This window comes from Chrysemys picta, chromosome 20, assembly GCF_011386835.1.
Source record: "Chrysemys picta bellii isolate R12L10 chromosome 20, ASM1138683v2, whole genome shotgun sequence".
Lineage (NCBI taxonomy): Eukaryota > Metazoa > Chordata > Testudines > Emydidae > Chrysemys > Chrysemys picta.
In genome coordinates this window covers 15,532,061-15,553,672 of record NC_088810.1, presented here as the reverse complement: position 1 = coordinate 15,553,672, position 21,612 = coordinate 15,532,061, and the positions used below count along the sequence as shown (strand labels likewise).

The following is a 21,612-nucleotide window of genomic DNA, read 5'->3' as shown; positions in this document are numbered from 1 at the left end:
CTCTCCGTGTACACGCCCACCTCTAACTCTCTCTGGCCATAGAACCTCACCCAGCAATTTCTGCATCACGTGTTAGCGTCGGGCTGTAGGAATCCCTGGGGGAGGTTCTTTGGCCTGTACTCTGCAGGAGGTTGGACGAGATGACCAGAATGGGCCTTATCAGCTGGGACCGGCCCCTGTTGCCAATGCTGTGGGAGCCTTTGGAAACATTAATGTACGGGTGCTGTCCAGAGAGGTAGGGAAGAGTCACTGTCCCCCGTTCACTCTCTGTTGCCCTGCAGCTGACGTCCCCATCTACACCCACATGCAGGGGGTGTGAAACGCGACTAGGACTCATTCCACACTGTGACGTGGGAGCCCTGGAGGCAATCCCAGAAAGAGCCGACCTCAAAACAACCAGGGATTTTTTTCCCAGATAAACCCATGAAAGTTCAACTCTTTATCAAACGCTTGGCTTTGGGACATCGGCAGAACTCAACTCTGCTCCCATGGAGCTAACAGTCCTGCTCCGATTTGAACCCATGCAAAGGGATGGGAAATGCTAAGAGCCACTCTGAGTTCATGATTGAAATAGGTAGGGGTATTACACCCACTTCACAGAAGAGAAACTGAGGCACAGGGTGACCATGTGACTTAGCTCAGGCAGGGGCTGAGAATTAAACATAGATTCTCTGAGTCCCAGACTAGTGCCTTAACTACAATGGCAGCTTTCCTTTCTGCTGAAGGTCTTCCTTGAGTTCATATACTTTAAAAATGGAGCGCCGAGATCCTGAGCAAATACGAAAAGTCCGACTGAACAGACGCTTTTCTAAACCACACGCTTCCCTCCAGGAACAGTCCTAGGGAAACTCACTGTAATTTCTGCAGAATTCTCAAACTGACTTGAGAAATTCTAGAGCAGGGAGAAAAAATGCCCTGTTCAGTGCTAGGGGCTGTTTTAGACATGTCTGCCTTGAAATCTCCAGGGCCGGGTTCTCCATCACCCTGCCCTGTGGACAACCTTTCACACCCCTGCAGAGATGGGCTCAGACACTCTCAGACATCCACTTTATAGTGGTGTGAGTGTGATTTGGAGAGTAATTTCTATCGAGCGCTGAAGAAGAGCTCTGGGTAGCTCGTCTCCCTCACCAACAGAAGCTGGTCCAATAAAAGACATTTCCTCTCCCACCTGGTGTCTCTAATATCCCGGAACTGACACGGCTACAACAACACTGCATACACCAAGCCCTGTGTAATTTCTGTAAAGTCCTGTAGGTTTCATCACTAGGAGAGTCTACAGGTTTCAAGGACTGTCCTTTGACCTAGGTACAGGTCTCTGGTTGGTGGGTTGCATTCTGCTTTGTTCCGGTGGGACGACTGTCAGATAAACCCCCTGTGGATCGCCAGGGGAACTGCTGGTGCTGATTGGGTCTGGCCTTTTAAAAAATTGCAGTGGTGCGTCCTGCAGTCAAGGCCGGCTCTGGCTTTTTTGCTGCCCCAGGCAAAAAAGCCTCCCACTTCCCCCCCCCCCTTGCGGGGAGCGCCGGGGGGAGGGCGGCGAGCCTGCCGCGGCTCCGCTCTCCCCGGCGGCCAGAGTGCCGGGAGGAAGGCGGAGAGCCCGGCCGGGGCTCCGCTCATCCCAGCGGCCAGAGCGCCGCGGGGAGGGCGGCGAGCCCAGTCGCGGCCCCGCTCTCGGGCTGGAGCGCCGCGCTGCCCCCCTCCAGGTGCCGCCCCAAGCACATGCTTGGTGGGCTGGTGCCTGGAGCCGGCCCTGCCTGCAGTCCCGTGTTTGCTGCTGCCCTGGGAGAGGGTGCCAGCTCTCGTGCTGAGGGGCAGGGCAAGGGAGGGTCGGGCCCGAGGCCCCTCAAGCTGGGCTTCCCAGTCAGGGCCACCCAAACCCCTTGGCTTCCTTGGCAATCGTGATCTGCAGTTGGTTCACCAGAGAGACGTGCCAAAGAGGGCCCTGCAGGCGGGGGGCTGTGCCACACGTGGTGGGGAGGGAGGCGCAAACAGATGAGGCCTTTACTGAGTTACCTGGCCTCCTAATCCCTCAGCCTGTCCGTTCATCCTGTAGCCCACACCTTGCAGAGTCATCTGGCTTCTTTCTCAATAGAGTGGCCCTTTGCTCCCCATCCCGGCTGGCGGCTGCTGAAGGCTCTGCCTGCCCCTTGGTCACTGACTGCTCCTTGCTGGTGTCTCTGCCCCGTTCCCACCCCACCCTGGCCTTCCTTCACCCCCCAGCTTGGCTGTTTGCCTTAGATCCCAGCTGGCTCAGGCACCTCATCCTCACCCACCGGGCCCTGTGTGATTCTTGTGTGAATGTGAGCAAGGCCCACCCCGCTTTGGGCCTCAGTTTCCCCATGTGTATCAGGAAGCACTCTGAGGGCTAGAGATTCTAAGGGCCAAATCTAATGACCATAATAACCACTTCTTCCCCATCCATAACCCCACGTCCTTCCCACATGCCTGTCCTGCCCGGTCTACACTGTAAACTCTTCAAGGCAGTGGATGTGTTTGCCTCTGCCATATATGCAGCTATGCAAGTAATTTGTCTGTCTGGCTATGATACTTATCTGGCCTGCATCACCCTAGTGTCTGGGCACCTCATAATCTTTCCTGTATTCCCCCTCACAGCCCCCTGGGAGTCAACACAGGGCCATTATCCCCACTGTACAGATGGGCAAACTGAGGCACAGGGAGATGAAGTGAGCTCCTTTCTGTCTGTTCGGAGCCAGCTCACACTCATAAGAGCTGCCCTGCACTCCCCGTCAGTTCTCTGTGTGCTGCTTCCACCTGCATCCTTGCTGCCCCCTTGTTGGGGATGGTTTCGCAGACAAAGGGCTGCAAGGGCTAAGGGGATGCTGCCTTTTCTTGGTGCTGGGGATGGGGATTCTGTCAAACACGGGAAACAAGAAAAGCTCAGCCCAGTGGCATGAGGAAGGCCGTGAAAACTCAAAGGACACAGAGACACAGGATGCCCAGAGCAACGATCCGCTCGGAGCCAGCACAGAGCCGGGCCTCCAGCTATTAGGGGTGGCAAGGAGGCCACATGCCCTGATACAGCACCTCTACTCGGCAACATGTCCTGCCAGGTCTGCCCTCTTTGCCCCGGCTCCCAGGGTCCAGCCGAATCTGTCCAGCTCTTCAGAGCCCTTTGTGGGGCCAGCGAGAATACACCCCAGCCCACAACCAGGACCTGCCATGACAGCTATGGTACAACCGAGTCAGGAAGCAATGGGGGGCGGGGAGGGGAAGGGGAGGAGAGGGCTCATAAGCGCAGGAAGCAGAATGGTCATAGGGGCTAGAGCGAGACTGTGGAACTCATGGCCACTGGAAAGAAGAGGCCACAGGCCTTACTCTGCTCAGAACTACAGGCAAACTGATTTCTTCAACTGCACTTTCCCTTTATATGTTTTACACACACTCAAACAACAAACCTCTCCAACACAAAACACCCACCCACTCACACAACACCCAATATAACACAAGATTTTCTACAGCCTTGGAAAAAAAGAAGATTTTTTAAGTATCCGTGAGGTGCTCAAGTGCAGTAGATAGGTAGATAGATAGATAGATGGGGGGTGTATGGGGATAGATAGATAGATAGATAGATAGATAGATAGATAGAGGGGGTGTATGGGGATAGATAGATAGATAGATAGATAGATAGATAGATAGCTGCTCCTGTATGGTTATGGGGTATGAACTGTGTCGGGGCAAGAGCCCTCTCTTCTGCATTCTCTCTCAGTCGGAGCAGGCTCCGATGCTCCCTCCCATCACACACCTGTATCACAAACGCCCTTTCTCTCTTGTCTTTGCATCTCCCCCCACACCACCACATCCTGCCCCTTTTTTATTTAACTCTGTGCTGCCCTCCTTCTTGCCTTTTCCCCACTAACAATCTCCACCACTGCAGGACTTCTCAAGCGGGTGTCACAGCCCGGGGAGGGTGGGGGGGGGGGGGAAGCAGGTGTCAGAGGTCATGACCAGCCTCCCCATCACAAATTGCTAAATGGGAGGGGTGTCCCTGGGTGCAGCAGGGGGGAATACTGGAGGAGTCCTGCCATGGAAAAGTCTGCAAGCCAGTGGACTAATGCCATGCTCTGTGTTTCTCTTTCTTGTCTACTTGACACCCTGTTATTTCTGGTCCTGAGTGTGACTCATTACTCCAGTGTGTAAGACTTCATGGGATCAGCCCCTGAGATTTTCAGCTCTTTGGGACAGGGGGCAGCCTGGGCAGAGCTGGGTGAATGCCCAGCGCTTTGTTAATGCTGCATACGACAGGAATTACACCGCTAATAAGGCCTCTCCCAGCAAGTTTGGCTATGTGTCGTCAATCGTTTACCCCAGAGTTTCCCTCTTTTTTTTTTTTCTGCCTGCAAATGAATCCCAAACAGATGCAGATTTTTTTATGCTTTGATTCACAAGTGCTCCATGCCCGGCTTATGCAAAGAAAGGTCAGTCTATGGGCATATGGGGGTAAATTTCCCTCCAGTAATTGACTAGGTGTGCATTGAGTCACATGATGTTGCTTGTGCTACTTGATTGGATGTGGCTAGGCGTCTATAGCCTCCATTCTCTCACTTTCTCTACCCATTTGTTGTCTCTTGTCTTATAGTTAGGTTGGGAGCTCCTTGGGGCAGGGACTGTCTTTTTGTTCTGGGTTTGTACAGCGCCTAGTGCCATGGGGTCCAAGGCCATGATGAGGGCTTCACCAGATAACTTCATCCGGGCTTGGCATCTGGCAAGTGTTTAAGGATTTTTCCTCACAAGCTGCCCATGAGGTAGGGGAAGGGTTATTAATGACTAATTATTAGTAAATAGTTATTGTTATTCCCCTTTTACACAGGGATGGAGGAGCAGATTCTCAAGAGCTCAGCAGCACCCCCCAGCTACAATCTTGTCAACACTAAGCCTTTAAAAATCATGAGCCGCCCCCCGCCCCAATCACTAGATAGGCTTAAAAATTATGAGAATAAAAAATAATAATAATACATTGGGGGTTCTGTTTCTTTGCCTTCTGGGTTGTAAGCCTTTCGGGGCTGCAATGTTCAGCTTTTCTCCCCAACCGTGAGAGCTAGAGACTTTAACACCGAATGACAGCTGAGAGGCTCGTGTCATCACCTGACTCCAGGAGGTGGGGCTTGAAGAAAAGCAGCGAGTAAATGTGAGACTTGGGATAAAATCGCCAGAGTCAGGGCCTGTGCCCTAGGCGAAACTTCCACCTTGTGCCCCCCCCCCTCCTTCCCCCTCCCCCGACAACCTCCGAAAACTAGTAAACTTAGCATTATAAACAGCCTGACAGAATGCGTAAGGGCTTTGTAATGTTTCTTTTTTACCTTTAAGGCGTTTCAGTTGTTTGCCATTGCCTCTGATAGTGTCCAATTCAAAGCCAAACAATTGAGCCTTGCATTGCATCACCAGCCAGGTTAGGCAGGGTGACAAAGGGACATTTGCCCCAAAGGGACATTTTCCCCCGGTGACTAATTTCTACTCCAAGTCTATAAATCAGACTTTTAAGGTAAATACATTATTCCTTCAATATTACCCATGCACACATCTCACAAAGATTCTCACTCTTGACAAGTTACCAGCCTTGTGTAGATCCCTTCCACGTTCTTCTTTGTGGGGAAGTGCCCTGTAAGACATGTGTGGGGTGCAGTGAGTTTGTCAGGCCTGTGGTGACAGCTGTTTGTGAAGATTGGGGACCCTTTGCCAAGGGGTGCTGGTGTCACAGTGAGCTTGGGGTGGCTGACAGTATGGGGCAGTACTGAGGTTGGTGGGGGAGGTAACACTCACTGGGCTGGGGGGCAGGTGGTGCTGGGATGAGGCAGGGGCAGGTACCTGTCAGTCTCCAGCGCTCGGGCCGCTCCAGCAGCCTCTTCCCCTCGGAGTCTCCCCCGCTTGCCTGGGGGCCACTCCTCTGCATCCTCTCCTGCCCCATGGTGGGCTACGCTCCCCGCCTGCCTCTGCTGCTGCGGAGGCTGCCACCGCCCTGGACTCGGGCCGCCCGGCTCCCCCCTGAGCGGTGCCCGGTTCCTGCTGCTTTCGGCCAGCAGGTGTGGGGCCCCAGCCAAGCCTGGACCCTTGCATCTCCTCTGCGGCGGCGCCACCCGCCCGCATGCTCTCGGGCAGCCAAGGCCGGGGAGCCTGAGAGAAGTGGCCCCTGGGCAAGCAGGGGAGACTCCAAGGTAAAGAGGCTGCTGGCGCGGCCCGAGCGCTGGAGACTGACAGGTACCTGCCTCTAAGCAATAGTGTGAAAAACAATTTTGGGCACCGCTTTTTGGCGCCCCCAAATCTTGGTGCCCTAGGTGGCCGCCTAGTTCGCCTAGTGGTTACACCGGCCCTGGCCAGAGTCAGCAACAGCTCCTTGTATGTGCTTAGCACCCACCATGCTGCATCTAAAAATCTGGCCACAGTTGTTGCGAATTAACTGGCCCAGGCTCACACAGGGAGCCAGAGGAAACCTGAGTTATCACCTACTGCCTGAACCACTGACCACTGACCATCCTTCCTCCTTCTGGGACTGAAGACTCCTGGCGGAATAATGAGCAGGGGAGTCTCTGATTTGCTCACATCTAGCCCTGTTTCACAGGGAATACAGGCATCTGGGACTAGGATACCCAGTCCCCAGCCCTGGGTTCAAACAAAATCCCATTGGCATGAATGACTAGCGCATCCGAAGAAGTGGGCTGTAGTCCACGAAAGCTTATGCTCTAATAAATTTGTTAGTCTCTAAGGTGCCACAAGTACTCCTGTTCTTTTTTTAGAGGAAGCAAAGAGCAGCTAGGACCCAGACCTGGCGCTGTACTTCTCACCCAGTGCTAATAAAACAATCAAGGCGCTGGAACTGCCTCACCTCATTCAGGTCTCTGGAGACAGGAAGCAGACCCTGCAGGGGAGCCGCTGTCCACAATAAAGTCCCAATGTGGGTTTATAAACCACCTTTCACCTGGGCGGTTATCTCAAGAGACACCATTCGCGCTGCAGCCCGGCCCTTTTAGAAATGAGCACGGTGGGGCTGGTATGTCTGTATAATGCCTCCCAGCATGATGGGGTCATAGATATGTAGAATTTAAAGCCGGAAGGGACCATTAGATCATCTAGTCTGGCCCCCTGCATATCACAGGCCAGGAACTTTCAACCAGTTCCCCCTGCATTTTGCCCAGTACCTTGTGTCTGGCTAAAGTATCTCCTCCAGAAAGGCAGCCAGGCTTGGTTTGAAGATATCAAGAGACACAGCATCCCCATTTCCCTTGGAGTTCGTCCCAAGGCAGAACCACCCTCCCGGCTAGAAATTTGGGCCTAATTTCTAACTGGTATTTATCTGGCTTCAGCTGCCAACCACTGGCTCTGATTCGGCCTTTCTCTCCTTGATCAAAGATCCCATTAGCACCCATTATTCTCTCCACGGGAAAGCAGTCCAACCGTGTAATCAAGTCACCTCTCCACCTTCTCTTTGATCAGCTAAACAACCGAAGCGCTGTACGGCTCTCATGAGAAGGCATTTTCAAATGGTTTGCATGGCCATTTTCTGCCCCCTCTCCATCTTTTCAGCCCAGGCAGGATGGGCAATTGGCAGCTGTGCACCTGTTTCTGAGCAATTCGGATCTCCTGGCACATGACAGAGTATCTGACTCCCCCAAGCATCATGCCTTGGGGAGGTAGAGCAGGTGGGGCTTCTACCTGAACAAGGAGAGGGTGGATGCTTTTGTAGCATAAGTGCCGAGCAGGGAGTCTAGAGAGCTGGGTTCAGTTCCTGGCTTTGCCACAGGTTCCCTGGACAGCCCTTTCCTTAATCTCTCCCAATCAACTGTCAAGTGGGGAAAATAATCTCTCCTCTGCCAGTGGGTTGTGAGCGCTTTGGGGTCCCTCTCTCATGAGGTGACTGTGCAGCGCCTGAGGGAGCCCCTGCTCTTGGCTGGGGTCCCCTAATAATTGTGCCGTTACCAGCTGGATCGAGCCAGTTGTTGGGAGTCTGGAGGAAATTTAACGGCATCATTAACGAACCATGGGCCCAACCCTGTGCTTGTCACTCCATCACCCTGAGGGACGAGGGCAGGCACTTGGCCCTGTAGCCATCGCGACACAGGCAGGGCTGGGTAATGAGGGCAGCGGTTTTCTAGCTGCCCGTCTCCAGCTGCTGGGCCCGCGTCAGATGCAAAGAGAGGGGAAGGGGCTGTGAGTGAAGGCGGTGATAGGGGGAGCCCAGGGGCTTTGGGCTCCAGTGTGGGCAGAAACAGAGCAGGCTCCAGGTGGCGGGTTCTGCGAATTCCGAGCTGCAGGACCCGATCTCCCCCCCCTCCCCCGGCTGTGGTAGCACCTACTCATCAATCAGCGCCCGCTCCCTGCTGCGAAAGGAATCCCAGCTCGACAAGGAGGCCGCGCTGGGGTCGGCCATACGGGCAGGGGACGGATCCCATTCCAGCGGTGCGGAATGCCAGGCTGGCAGAGGGCAGTAAGGGAGGGCTGTCTGGTGGGATCCCAAAGAGATATTGATTTACAGGAGATTTTTGTCGTGAATATGAGACTTTCCACTCTTTGCCTGCACGTCCAAGAAAAGTTTGATTCTCTCTACAGGTTTTGCTATATTCTCTCTTACATCCCTCTACCCCTCCCTCTCTCCCTGGCCCTGATCCTGCTCTCATTTACCCCGGTATAAAGCCGGATAGAACCCAGGGAAATGCACCTCAGTGTAAAACCAGCATAAGCACAATCAGAATCAGCCCGTCTCTTTCTCTCTCTCTGCCCACCATCATCTTGGCATCTGATTGGCATCCAAGTCAGTTTAAGAGATTTCTGTGCAGGGTTAGGGCGAGAGGCAGGGTAACACCAGCTGAGTAGAAGCACCCAGGACATCAAATCAGAGCGCAACGCAGAACCATCCCCTGCTCCGCCTTCACCCCAGTTAGGAATGGATCCTACCCTTACCTTGAGCCCCGAGGAAGAGGGACAGTTCGCAGGCTGGGTCCACGTTGGCTGGACTGGTGGTGGAATCTGAGATGAAAACGACCCGATCCCCCTTCGCCCGGTCGGAGCAGTGGTGTGCAAAACTTTCTCACGCTGCGAGCCGAACCGGGTAAAGTTGGTGCCCTAAAGTGCCAAGGTTCAGCTGCAGTGGCGCGGGGGCAAGGGCTCTTAAGCGCTGTTTCCACAATCAGATAAGAGACTCTGAAAAGCCCTGGTCTCCCATCTATTTCACGCCTCCTTTTTTTTTTCTTCCCCTCTTACAAAACTTTGTCCAAGTTCAATTGAATGAAAGGATTATTTTTTAAAAGGAGGGGGCGGCAAAGGGAGTTGATTGACAGCCCCGAGGGCCCTATCACAGAAGGATGGGGCTGGCACTGATTGGAGGGGCCCAGGGGGGTGGGAGGAGCTGGGGAACGTGAAAGAAAAAGGGAAGGAAAGAAAGAAAGAAAGAAAGAAAAAGAACTGGCAGTGAAAGGTGGGAGGCAAGGGGCAGGAGAGGGAGGATGGAGAGTGAAAGTTTGAGAGGAAAGTTAATGAGGTGGAAATCAATCCCTCACTCAGATAGGGTCACATTACCACTCCCAGGGAGAGGGGGGGATGGAGAACAGCGCAGGATTTCACCAGTCCCCAGTCCCCGGAGAGCTTTGTGGATTTAAAGGGCGCAGGAAGCCAGGCTTAGCAGGTCCCAGTGCTAGGCCCTGTCTGTTCGCACCGGTGTCAGTTAACACAGTACCAAGGCCCTGCAGCACCGGCGTAATGTGGGGCATCACCTTGGGGCTTAGCACCAGGTCAGTTACACCCAGGCAGCCACCTGGGTGAGCATCCCCAGACTGGTGGCAGGTTCCGGACGGCAGGCGTGGGGGGAAGGCAGGCAGGACAGGCTGGGAATCATTCACAGGGCCTGGCTCTCCCCTGCCCTGGCACGTTGCACAGCTGTTTATACCAGGGCGCAGTGATCCAAAACGCCACCTGCCTGCGTCTTATGTACACCTTGGCATCGCTCTGGAAGCACAAAGGGGCCTTAACGTGGGTATGATCCGCCGTGACAGCCCCAAACACGCCAAAATCATGAGATTGGCTTGAGATTTGTATTTATTCCTTTTTTTTAAAGAATACATGTTGGGTTCGATCCATTGGGTCTCTGGTTTCTGAGCCTCTAGGGTCACGTTCTCTGGCTCTTTTCTGCAGCCAGCAGGGCTAGAGACTTACTTTAAAAAAAGAAAAAGAAAAAAAAAAAAGAGACAGCTGAGATTCTCCCATCATGCCTTGACTCCAGGAGCTGGGGCTTTACGTACAACATCCAGTATTGCAAGACGTGTGATAAAGTCGTGGAATCTGGCAATATCGTGGGATGGCCACGGACGCACCCTTTACGCTAGCGGCGTTAGTGGAACTAAGGATCAGGCCCTGCTGTTCTGACCTGGTACCATCTCGCACTCACATGGCACTGGGGTAAATGACGGCCCCCGGGGAGAGGAACGAGGTCCGTGGGGGTTTAAGGTCAGAAGGGCCCATTCTGCATAGGCGCTGAGTTTTATTTTTCCCTGGGGTGCTTCACCCCTGCTCCGCCCTGAGGCCCCGCCCCTGCTCCGCCTCCTCTCCTGAGGCCCCGCCCTCCCTCTGCCTCTTCCTGCCCTGCTCCAATCCTTTCCCCAAGGCCCCCTGCCTACTCTCTGCCCTCCCCCAAGCGCTTTCCCCAGCCGCCAAATAGCTGCTCGGCGGCCTCGCAGGACAGCTGTGGCTGGTGCGTGCTGAGCACCAACTCTTTTTTTCCATGGGTACTTGAGCCCTGGAGCACCCACAGAGTTGGCGCCTAAGCCATTCGGACCCTCTAGTCTGAACCCCCTGTATTACCTAGGCCAAAGAATCTAACTCTGAATCAGTCAAAGGGCTGGGAGTTCTGATCAGCACTTGGATAGCGAGGGGGCCCTGCTCTGAATTTGTGCTTGGGGCGGGGGTGGGGGTGGGAGGAACTGGTTAAAGATTCCTTGGTTAAATCAAGTCCTCTCTTTCCTGGGCTGCCCTCCCCGCTTCCCCCCATGGGCAGGGAGCCCCTCTCTCGCTCAGGGAAAGCCTCCAAACCAGTCACACGCCCCATCCTGTTCTTAAAGAGACAGTTCCCATTAACCAGCATCCAGAGATTAGAAGGGCCAATCCCACAATGACTCCAGGGATCTTACACCAACAGTTAAACATACAAGCACCTTTTCTTGCCATCACCCGATCTGAACCCAGAACCACCCAATTCACAGCACAGCGCTCATCCCCGGTGGGAGTAATCAGCACTAGGGGAAGCGTGCGGTTAGCGTGAATGTGGACCAGCCCAGACAGGGAGGCAAAGCTCTCACTCTGCCAGCTCGTTACACAAGCATTTGTTGAGCAGCAAGTGTTGAGATTCTTGGTTTTGCTTCCTGGCTCCGGTGCAAATTACGGGCCAGACAGCGCCACCGTCCAATGGCCCCCTGAACTACTGCTACTGGACGCAAAGTACCAAATCTCTTAGTGTAGAAGCCGAAGTAGAGTCACAAACGTCTAGATGCTGCTAGGGAGTGAGCCGCAGAAGCACCCGGTTTAAGAACATAAGAACGGCCATACTGGGTTGGACCAAAGGTCCATCTAGCCCAGTGTCCTGTCTCCCGACAATGGCCAATGCCAGGTGCTTCAGAGAGAATGAACAGAACAGGGAATCATCCAGTGATCCATCTCCCGTCACCCATTCCTAGCTTCTGCCAAACAGTTTGGCGCGTTTCTACCAAAAGGCAGCGGAATAAGAGCCACTGCTCTGTCTGAGACCTGGGGAGTTATCCCCAAGACAGGAACGTGGGCCCAGGAATGGCCCAGGGTGTGGATTAGACCGCAGGGGTGCTGGGCTTACAGCTGAGTGCCTCTTTCCCTAGGCAAAGTGCAATACATAGGAGGCTCTGCCTCTGGCTGGAGCTTTTGGCAACATCAGGAGACGGTGTCGGCCTGCCGCAGAGGGTAGCAATGTAAAAGCAAAGCTTGGGGGAAAGGTGAGTTTGGCCCATAACCTGATTGGTTGTGTGAGCATGTCCAATACCACACAGAGAAGGTGGTGTGAATGGTACCTATTTATGGGGGCAGTAGAACTGCTTTGCCCCCAGCGGCCTCTTTTTCGCTTTCTACCTCCCAAGGTCTGCTAGCCCTTCTCAGACGATTGAATAACAGGCCAGAGCTGGGGCTTAAAACCCAGCTGGGATTCCCAGCCAGCCGTGGGAAGCAGGTGTTACGTTTCACAGCATACCTTGCAGGAAGTTGGCAACGTAACACAACTTGATTGCTTAGAATTCAGAACGGTCACAAACAGGCTGCTCCCCATGGGCGGCGGGTGAAGCCCCCTTTGGCCCCACCCCTTCCACCTGAGGGCCCCTTCACCACCAGAGCCCTGGCCTTCCGGTGACTGGAAGACCCTGAGCCGCCAGCCGGCCCAACCCCCAGAGCACTGGGCCACTGGCTGGCCCCAGCGCCAGTCAGATCCCCAGGCTGGCCTGAGCAGTCCTGGCCATCGGCTGGAGCTAGGGTTACCATATTTAACAAATAAAAAAAGAGGACCCTCCACGGGCCCTGGCCCCGCCCATTTCCCACCCCCAACCCCACCCCACCTCTGCCCCTTCCCGCCCCTTCCCCGCCCCAACCCCGCCCTAACTCCGACCCCTCCTCCCTCCCACTCCCAGCCACACGAAAAGGGCTGACCAAGCGCTACCGGCTTCATGGTTTGCCGGGCAGCCCCCAGACCCTGCGCCCCCGGCCGGCGCTTCCCCAGCGCAGCTGGAGCCCGGGAGGGGAAGCGCCCAGCCGGGGGCGCAGGGTCTGGAGGCTGCCCGGCAAACCGTGAAGCCGGTAGCGCTCAGGCTTCGGGCAGCCCCCATGCCTCCGAACCCTGCGCCTCCCGGCCAGGCACTTCCCCTCCCGGGCTCCGGCGGCGCAGGGTCCGGAGGCATGGGGGCTGCCCGAAGCCCGTAGCGCTCGGCTCTTAAACAGAGCCGAAGAGTCAGGGGAGGAGCAGAGCCGCCGTGGCCGGAGGCTCTGCTCCTCCCCTGACTCTTCGGCTCTGTTTAAGAGCTGAGCTGCCCCAGCGCTACCGGCTTCGGGCAGCCCCCATGCCTCCGGACCCTGCGCCGCCGGAGCTCAGGAGGGGAAGTGCCCGGCCGGCGGCTGGGGTCCAGAGGCAAGGGGGCTGCCTGAAGCCCATAGCGCTCGGGCAGCTCGGCTCTTAACCAGAGCCGAAGTGTCAGGGGAGGAGCAGAGCAGCCGCGGGAGGGGAAGTGCTCGGCCGGCATTTTCCCGGACATGTTCGGCTTTTTGGCAATTCCCCCCGGACGGGGGTTTGAGTGCCGAAAAGCCGGACATGTCCGGGAAAAACCAGACGTATGGTAACCCTAGCTGGAGCTGAGTCCCCACTGGCTTCAGAGAAGAGGGGGAGTGAGGGCCGGGTCTCCCAGCAGAATATGGGCGGGGCCACGGCCTGGGTTAGGGGAGGCTTGGCCTCCCCTGGCCTATGGTACCCACCACCCATGCTGTTCCCTATAACAGAGAGGAACAAGTCCCCACACCTTCCTCTATGCTGTCTGGATGCTGACCCACTCCAATCACATGCTTGTTTCCCTACGAAGCCCCCCCCCCTCAGGATTTAAAGTGACCGATCATAATTTTAACACAGTTTTCAATACACCACAACAGTAGCCAGAAAAGCCCATGCTCTTTTATACATGCACTGACTTAGCCCCTTACATCTGAGGATCTCAACGCACATTACAAGCACTCACTCATTAACCCCTGCAAGCCCTCCTGTGAGGCAGGTATTATTACTTTCATTGTATAGATGGGGAAACTGAGGCACAGAACGGGCAGTGACTTGCCTAAGGTCACTTGACGAGTCAGTGGCAGAGCCAGGAAAAGAACCCAGGAGTCCTGACTCTCAGGTCTGGTCTACACTTAACATTTGGATTGACCTAGCTACATCGCTCAGGGATGGGGAAAATTCCCACCCCTGAGTGCCATAGTTAAACCCACGTAGACCCACCTAGGTCAGTGGAAGAATCAGGGAGGTGGATTATCTACATCAACGGGAAAACCCCTTCGGTCACCGTAGTAAGTTTCTATGCTACGGCTCTGTACAGCCGCAGTGCCGTAGCCGTGTGCTGCGATGGCTGTAGTGTAGACACGCCTGTAGTCACACCGCTCTCTTGGGCTAGCCCAGTCAACTCCAAAGGTAATTGTTAATGAATTGGAAGCCTGTGAACAAATTAATCTTTGCTGAATGGGTTTGCGAGTGACAGTGATCTTTCGGAAAGATCCCATTGTGGGCTAATTAAATGACGATTAATTGGAAATAATGATTCAGAAAATTTCTCTGGCGTTTCTCTTGGCTGTCTGCTGTGGGGAGTCCAGGTGACCTGTTGCAAAACACTGGAGCGGGGAGGGGAAGAGCTACCAAGAGGCCAACTCAGGTCACAGTAGCTGAGCGCACCATCTCGCTCTGGCTTCCGAGCAGTTAGAAAAAGGCTGGGCTGTAGCCGCAGCGTGTTTCCTTGTAGAAAGAAAGATGCAAAGGCCCAGACCCAGAATTGCTGTTATTTCTAGTACATTGGATCCTACAATCGAGGGCCTGTCGCGCTGTGCAAACATCCCTGCCCCAAAGAGCTTACAGTCTAAATAAACCGGACACCCAGCGGGTGGGAAGGGAATGTATCTAGCTGAAGGTCGGACAGCAGCTCTGGGAATAGAAGACAGGTATCTGGAGCACCAGCCTAATGCTTACCCACCAGGCCACGTTGCCTCCTTATTGGGCACCATATTCCTGGTCAGCTTTACTGACAATGGGCATGCCCTTGTAGAGGGACGTTACATGGCCAAATGAGACTCGCAGAACATTGGGGGATTGTGGGAGTTTCCCGCGCGGGTTCATGGGAGTTTGACCTCTTCCTCCGCAAGCTGGGCTCCTAAAGGCCATTTGGAACCTCCCGGAATCTTCCTGCAGGTATTATGGGATAAGTACCCAGAATGCTGTGCCATATCCTGCCGGCCTTCTACCTTGACCACTGCTCCACATGAGACTCCTTGAGCAGTGGTTATGGGAGGATTAGTTCGCTTGGAACCTCTCCGTTGGGTTCAAATGTAACGAATATATTTGACATAGCATGTAAGTTGATCAGAACCTCACATAGCACGCTAATACATGGATGATAAAATGACCTCATTGGCTACAATGCATCACTACTGAAACCTTTTAGCATGAGTGCATGGCAAACCTCAGGACACAGATCTGCCTGGGCAGGGCGGTGAGCGGAGTCATTTGTGCTTAAATCAGGTCTAGCTGACTGGTCCTATGAGATGTGGTTCCATTCCCTAGTACAGACAAGGCCTGGGTGTCACTCTCATCCCCTTCATTATTATTAATTATTATAGAGTTATTATGGTAACGCTCAGGAGCTCCAGTTATGGACCAGGACCTCATGGTGTAGATAAATCTTTGATAATTTTCATATGACTTTGCACTGTGCCTCTTTATATAAGCTTGTGGTGGGTCTACCCACGTGTGACCTCTGTTTTCATGGAACTTTGTATCAAAGGGCTAGTCTTCACTTACCGGCTGGTCCGGAGGCACGCAATCGATGTTCTGGGATCGGTTTATCGCGTCTGGTTAAGACGCGATAAATCGATCCCGGATCGATCCCGGAAGTGCCCACAATCGGCGCCGGTACTCCAGCTCTCCGAGAGGAGTACACGGCGTCGACGGGGGGAGACTTCCGGCCGCGTCTGGACCCCGGTAAGTCCGGACTAAGGTACTTCGAATTCAGCTACGTTATTAACGTAGCTGAATTTGCGTACCTTAGTCCGAAGTCCGGACTAAGTGGGGACCAGCCCTAAGCCTCATTTAGAAACTTTGCATTGCCCTTGGTATAATATTATAGCCCCTAAGGATAGAATAAGATAGAAGAAAATTTTTTTTTTGCTAGCAGTAGAACAAGAGCTCTCTTCCCCCCCCCCCCCACTCTTAATCAATTGCCCTGTTGAATGAATGAGGTGTGGATGAGCAAGGCATGAAAGGCAGCACCTCCAGACAGCCTCAACTGTTGGAGAGGGGCTGGGAGCCAGACCCAAGGACAATAAAACGTGTCAAGTGGGCTCATTAAAGACAAGCAGACATACTGACGGCCTCGGGGGGGGGTTAGAAGCAAGCACCTTCTTTTGGAAACACCCTCTTTGCAGCATTGGGACAACACTCAAAAGAAAGCAGCACAAAGAACCAATGGACACAGACACAGAGTTTGAATCTGGTATAGATTTGCATAAGAGAAAAGCTGCTATAAAAGTGAGGTGTCTTACAGAGGACCCTGGGTCTCGTCTTGTCAACATGGGAGCATCGATCCGAATCGGCAGAAGCCCGGCTCCACCCCCTCCCCCATCTAACTCACCTGGCCAGTGAAGTTAAGGGGAGCAACTAATTGGTAACAACAAGACGGAGTGTGTTTGTGTGTGTGTGTGTAAGTGTAAGTGTAATATATTATATGCATATAATACAGTGTTAATAAATACATGTATTACTAATAAATGTGGCGTTTTGTCTTATTCCCCCTGAAAAGATCCTGTGCAGTACTTTAAGTACAACAATGGTGCTAGGTGCTGTACATTATTTATTAGGTGTATTATGGTAACACCTAGGAGCCCTCTTCTTAGACCGGGACCCCAGTGTGCTAGGTGGTGTATAAACACAGAACAGAGAGACAGTCCATGCCCCAAGAAATGACGATCTCAAACATTAAAGCCTTTGGTTCGAGGCATCTGCTTGGACTGCCACTCAAAGCCACTACTCCCATACATGAGCCGCTAGGGTGACCAGACATCCCGTTTTTAAAGAGACAGTCCCGTATTTAAGCCCTCCTGCGGGTGTCCCAACTTTTTCTTTAAAATGGGTAAATTGTCCCATATTTTCTGTCCCCTTGCATCTGCTGGCTGGATCCCTGCTTGCCAGCTGCCTGTCCACCAGCGGTGAGTGTTGGGGGGAGTCCAGTGGCTGACGATGGGGGTGGGTGTGCAAGGCTGGTGTGGGGACAAAGCTGCAGAGCGTGGGGCTGGCCGCTCCCCGTGCTGGTCCATCAGCACAGCCCCGCTGCGTGCCGACTCTCGGCCAGCAGGGCCCTGCCCCGCATCCCGTTTCTGGCCAGTGCTGGCTGCGCGCTGTGAGCTGCGATGGCTGGTGTATGCGGGCAGGCGCCAGACGGTGGTTGGTTACGTGTCGCCTCTGCTGCCCACCAATCAGCCCTTTACATGCTCCTCCTCTCCCTGTCCTCTCCCTGCTTTGCCCCTTCACCCCCTCCCCCCAGCCCTGCTGCTCCTCCATATCCCCCCGGCGGGGTGCATCCCGCTTCCAGCGCTGTGCAGAGAACCAGCCCCTCGTCGGAGCGCTCAGCTCACCAGCAGCCTGGCCGGCAGCTCCTTCCTTCCCCCACTGCCTCTGACTGGGCCGGCGCCCCGGGAAAGCCCAAGACCCTCCAGCCAAGGGCACTGGCCAGAAGAAGCCAAGCCCTGCGTGCACCAAAGCCTCGCACAGCGCTGGCACGGGGAAGCCTCTCTGCCCCTCAGCTCAGCTCTGGAGTGGCGGGGTGTGTGTGTGTGTGAGCGATTTCCAGCTTGTTCATGCCCCGACCCTGCAGGCTCCAGAGCAGCCCTCCAGGCAGGGGCATAGCACCCTCTTCCCCCCGCCCCGCCCTTGGGTCCTGCCCCTGAGGTTTCACCTCTGCTTTCCGAGGGCGCAGTATTGTGGGCTCTGAGTCGTCACCCCAAATCTGCCAGGACAGCAGGCACAGCTCTTGCAACGGCCATAGGATGTAATTCCCCCTCGACCCCGCGCAGAAGGTCAGCACAAGGGCTTAAGAGGGATTTAAATGGTGTGCAGGCTTCATGCCGGCCCCTCTGCTCTGGAGTGGGGCTGTCCTCGCTGTGTGACCTTGGACATGCCACTGCCCCTCTCCGTGCCTCAGTTTCCCCATCTGTAAAAGGAGAGCAATAATATTGCCCTCCCCCGGCAGGGGGGATTCACCCTAGGAGCTTAACTCTTCTGCAGGGAGACTCGTGTCAGACGTTTCGTTCAATGACGTTAGCGGGCGCTTAGCCTGATCACATCTGTGTCTCCGGTTCAGAGAGGAAAGCGGGGTGTCTGGCTGTAGCACATGGGCTGGCAGTCAGGGGAGAGCTGGACTTGACTCCCTGCTTTGCAACCGGCTCCCTGTGTGACCTGAGGCAAACCTGTTGGTTTAGCAACCGGTGTAGTTAGATCCCCACCATCCTGTGAGGACGTAGTTAGACTGGTGTAAAGGCACCTGGATCGTTTTAGTGTGTACGTCTGGAGACAAAATTAAATCGGCACAAATAAACTGTGTATAGGTACATCTGGAATCTCTTTGGGCCTCCGCTGTTGTGCTGGGATAAAACACCTTCCTTCAACATCTTGTTTATTTAGCTCAGACCAGGCCAGGGACATCTACATCTACTGTGGGCCCGCACAGCACTGCCCAGTTCCTACATAGCACTTTGTATCCAGAGAGCTCCAAGCAAGTAGCATATGCTGCCCCCATTTTACAGATGGGAAAACTGAGGCAAATGAAAACACATAGCAGGGCAGATCAGAACCCAGTCTTTTGAGTCCCAGCACCATTCCTTAGGCACAGGATAAGCCTGGCTCGGAAGAGGATTTTGTACCTCTACTACTTCAGGTCTGATGGCTGACTGCCCTCTCGCTCAGTGAAAGCCGGCACTGGAGGTGTAAATGGTGCTCAAGGCCATGGGTGCGAGGCAGCCTGCAAACCCATGGGAATCCCAGGAGCCAAGGGGTGAGGCGAGGTGGAATTGAGAAAGACACTCAGGATGGGCTGCGAGGACAAAGGGAGGATAGAAAAGAGCTGGAGAAAGAGGAATGAAACCCAGAGAAGGAAGGAGAAGAGAGCAGGCAGCCAAGGGGCCCATTCCTGTTTCAAGGATAATTAAGTACTTAGGTTCCTGGTACAGTGACAGTTAAGGAAAACAGAGAGCTACAGCTGCAGGAATGAGGAAATCTGCAATTCATGCAGCTCCGCTCTGCCGAGGGACTGGCACCCCTCTTAGGGATAGATCCTTTAATAGCAGGATTCTCCCTCCGCTCACATTCAGTGGGGGTAATGCACTCCCCTACGGGCCCGATTTGCTATTGCCCTGCACCTTCTGTCCCCACCACAGCTGGGCAAACAGTAACTTCACCACAACACCCATTTGCCGAATAGTTTCAGCCAGAAAAAGTTTTTTTTTTTTTTTTTTTTAAAGGACTGAAGCACCATTCACCGAACGGCTGGAGGATGACAAGATGCCTCTGCCTGGATAAGCCACGTGCCCAGCCGCTAGCACTCATTTGGGCTGGGGAAGACTGGCCTGGAATGGCCTCGCGCTAGTTGGCGTGGAGACGGTATCTGAGCTCCACTCTCCTGCAGTACAGCTGAGGGCTCTGACCTAGGGGATCTCTCTCGAGCTCTCCTGGTGAAGCTATTCCACTGCCTGTAATCATTAAACAGTCATTTGTCCAGCAAGTGACCGAGAGAACAATTCTGCAGCCTAATGGTTACAGTGCTCGGGTAGGATACTTACGTCCCAGCTCCACTGACTAAATATTTATACTGCTACCCCTTTTTGCCCTGAGTGGCTAGTCAAGGTTTGGGGGGCAGTCCAGCTGGGAGCAGAAATTGGGGGCAGTCAGGTATGTTTCTGGCCTGGTCTACACCCCCCTGAGTGACACAGTTAAACTGACCTACCCCCGGTGCAGACAGCACTAAGTCAACTGGAGAATTCTCCCATCCACCTAGCTACGGCCTCTCGGGGAGGCGAATTCCTATGGCGACAGGAGAAACCCTCCCGTCAACGTCGTAGACAGTGTCGTCATTGACAGCAGTGCCGCTGCTGCATTTTAAGGGTAGGGTTATCAGATAGCAACCGTGAAAAAAACGGGACAGAGGGTGGGAAGTAATAGGCGCCTATGTAAGAAAAAGTCTGCAAAAATGGGACTGTCCCTTTAAAAACGGGACACCTGGTCACCTATTTAAGGGTAGACAAGCCCCTGATGCCATTTTGTGTCTTTGCAAAGAATGTAGCCAGCCCCGTGCCTCTGAACACAGAGGCAGGAACCAGCGTCGTTTGCTCCCAGCACCAAGAGCGCCCTTATCAGCCTGCACCCCGCCCGAAAAACCTTTCTTCCAGGGCCAGCCCCACACTTGCAGCTGCTCCTTCCTTCAGTCTGTTCTCAGTTTCTGTGTGGTCTCTTCCTCTATCACTGCCCCCCACCCCCCGGCCACAATAACTAACCGAATCCCCCTCCACCCCCCCAGGGCTAGTTTCTGAGCAGACTCTATTAGCCTTAGTTTGAGGGGTGGGCCCTTAACTCGCTCTTACAACTGGCTGGAATGGGGAACTAGTTCACACATCAGTTTAAAGAGGTTTTAACTCAACCCAGAACAAGTTTTCACCCAGCTCATAACACTCTGGGGCAGATTCGGCCAGAAAGACTGAAAGAGCGCTCCCTCTTCCCCATAGCTGGCTGCCTGGGGCCCCTTTGTATAATGTATGAGACCCAAGTTCCAATCCATTCTCCACATTGGGCAGACGGGGGGAATGAAGCTGGGTCTCCCCCAGGCCAGCTGAGACCCCTAAGGGAGGCTGGGTCCTCCTCCCCTTTCTGTGAATCTAAGAAATGCCCCCAAACTAAATGTTTCAGGCCAGACAAAACATTTTCTTCCCCCTTAAATGGACTGTCACAATTCACCAAAATGTTTCTGAATTTTCAAATTCGGTTTGACCCAACTGATGTATTATTTATGTTTGAACTCCCAGTGAACCAAAACATCAATTATTCTCCCAGCTCCGATTGCCACCCGTGCAAAGTCGGTTGGGACAGTCCGGCTGGGGTTAAGTGGCTAGAGCGCTCTGGGGTTCGGCCAAGGGGCAACATCCCCGTGTTTTGTCTGGGCCATTTATCGACCCTCTCCGGCCACAGGACTGCGCCTCGGTCAGGATCCAAGTTCCCTTCCTTGCCCCAAGATTCCCCTTCCCCCACATACAGTCTCACTGTTCTAGACCACTTCCCACATGAGTTCTGCCTACCTGTGCGGCTGCTATCTGAGTGCTGGTGCCTGCACTGAGAACACCTGCCAAAGGAAAACACTCGATTGCTCACTGCCCTGTGTCTTGGGCGGATATTTAATGTTATTTTACACGGTGAGCCAGATCCCCCGGTGGAGTATTTCAGCCTAAATTCACTGAGATCACCGGGTCTGATTGTCATTCACACTAAGGCCCCTCGATCCTGCCAGACGGGTGTAACGAAGGGGGTCTTGGGGGTCAGGCCCGATGGGCCTATGCTGATTTACACCAGGGGAGGAGCTGGCCCATTTCAGACTAGTGCTTATGTCAACTAAGCGCACAGAAGGGGGAAGGATTCTGCTCTCACTCCACTCCCATTGATGCAGGGGGTGATGAAACACAGGTTAAAGGCACCTGGAGGAGAGCTGAGTGAATAATGGATTTTCTTGGTTTAGGGCCCAAACCAAAAAATGAGAAGAAGGAAGAAAAAAAACCTTGGTTCAGGTCAGGTTTTCTCACCAAAAGGAGAAATGCCCCAGAAAT

General features: G+C 54.0%; 2 protein-coding genes across 3 annotated transcripts in view; one reads left to right on the top strand and one right to left on the bottom strand.

Moving 5' to 3' along the window:
* Window positions 1-9,204, bottom strand: part of KCNJ10 (potassium inwardly rectifying channel subfamily J member 10) — a 55,743-nt gene extending 46,539 nt beyond the window's left edge. For both annotated transcript variants that reach the window (XM_005293756.5, XM_008170352.4), the window contains exon 1: window positions 8,911-9,204. The gene's annotated coding sequence lies outside the window, so the exon portion shown is untranslated. The remainder of the gene's footprint in view (window positions 1-8,910) is intronic.
* The window catches only part of LOC101948039 (junctional adhesion molecule A-like), a 333,339-nt gene that overhangs the window by 192,419 nt on the left and 119,308 nt on the right, over window positions 1-21,612 (top strand). The window lies entirely within an intron of this gene.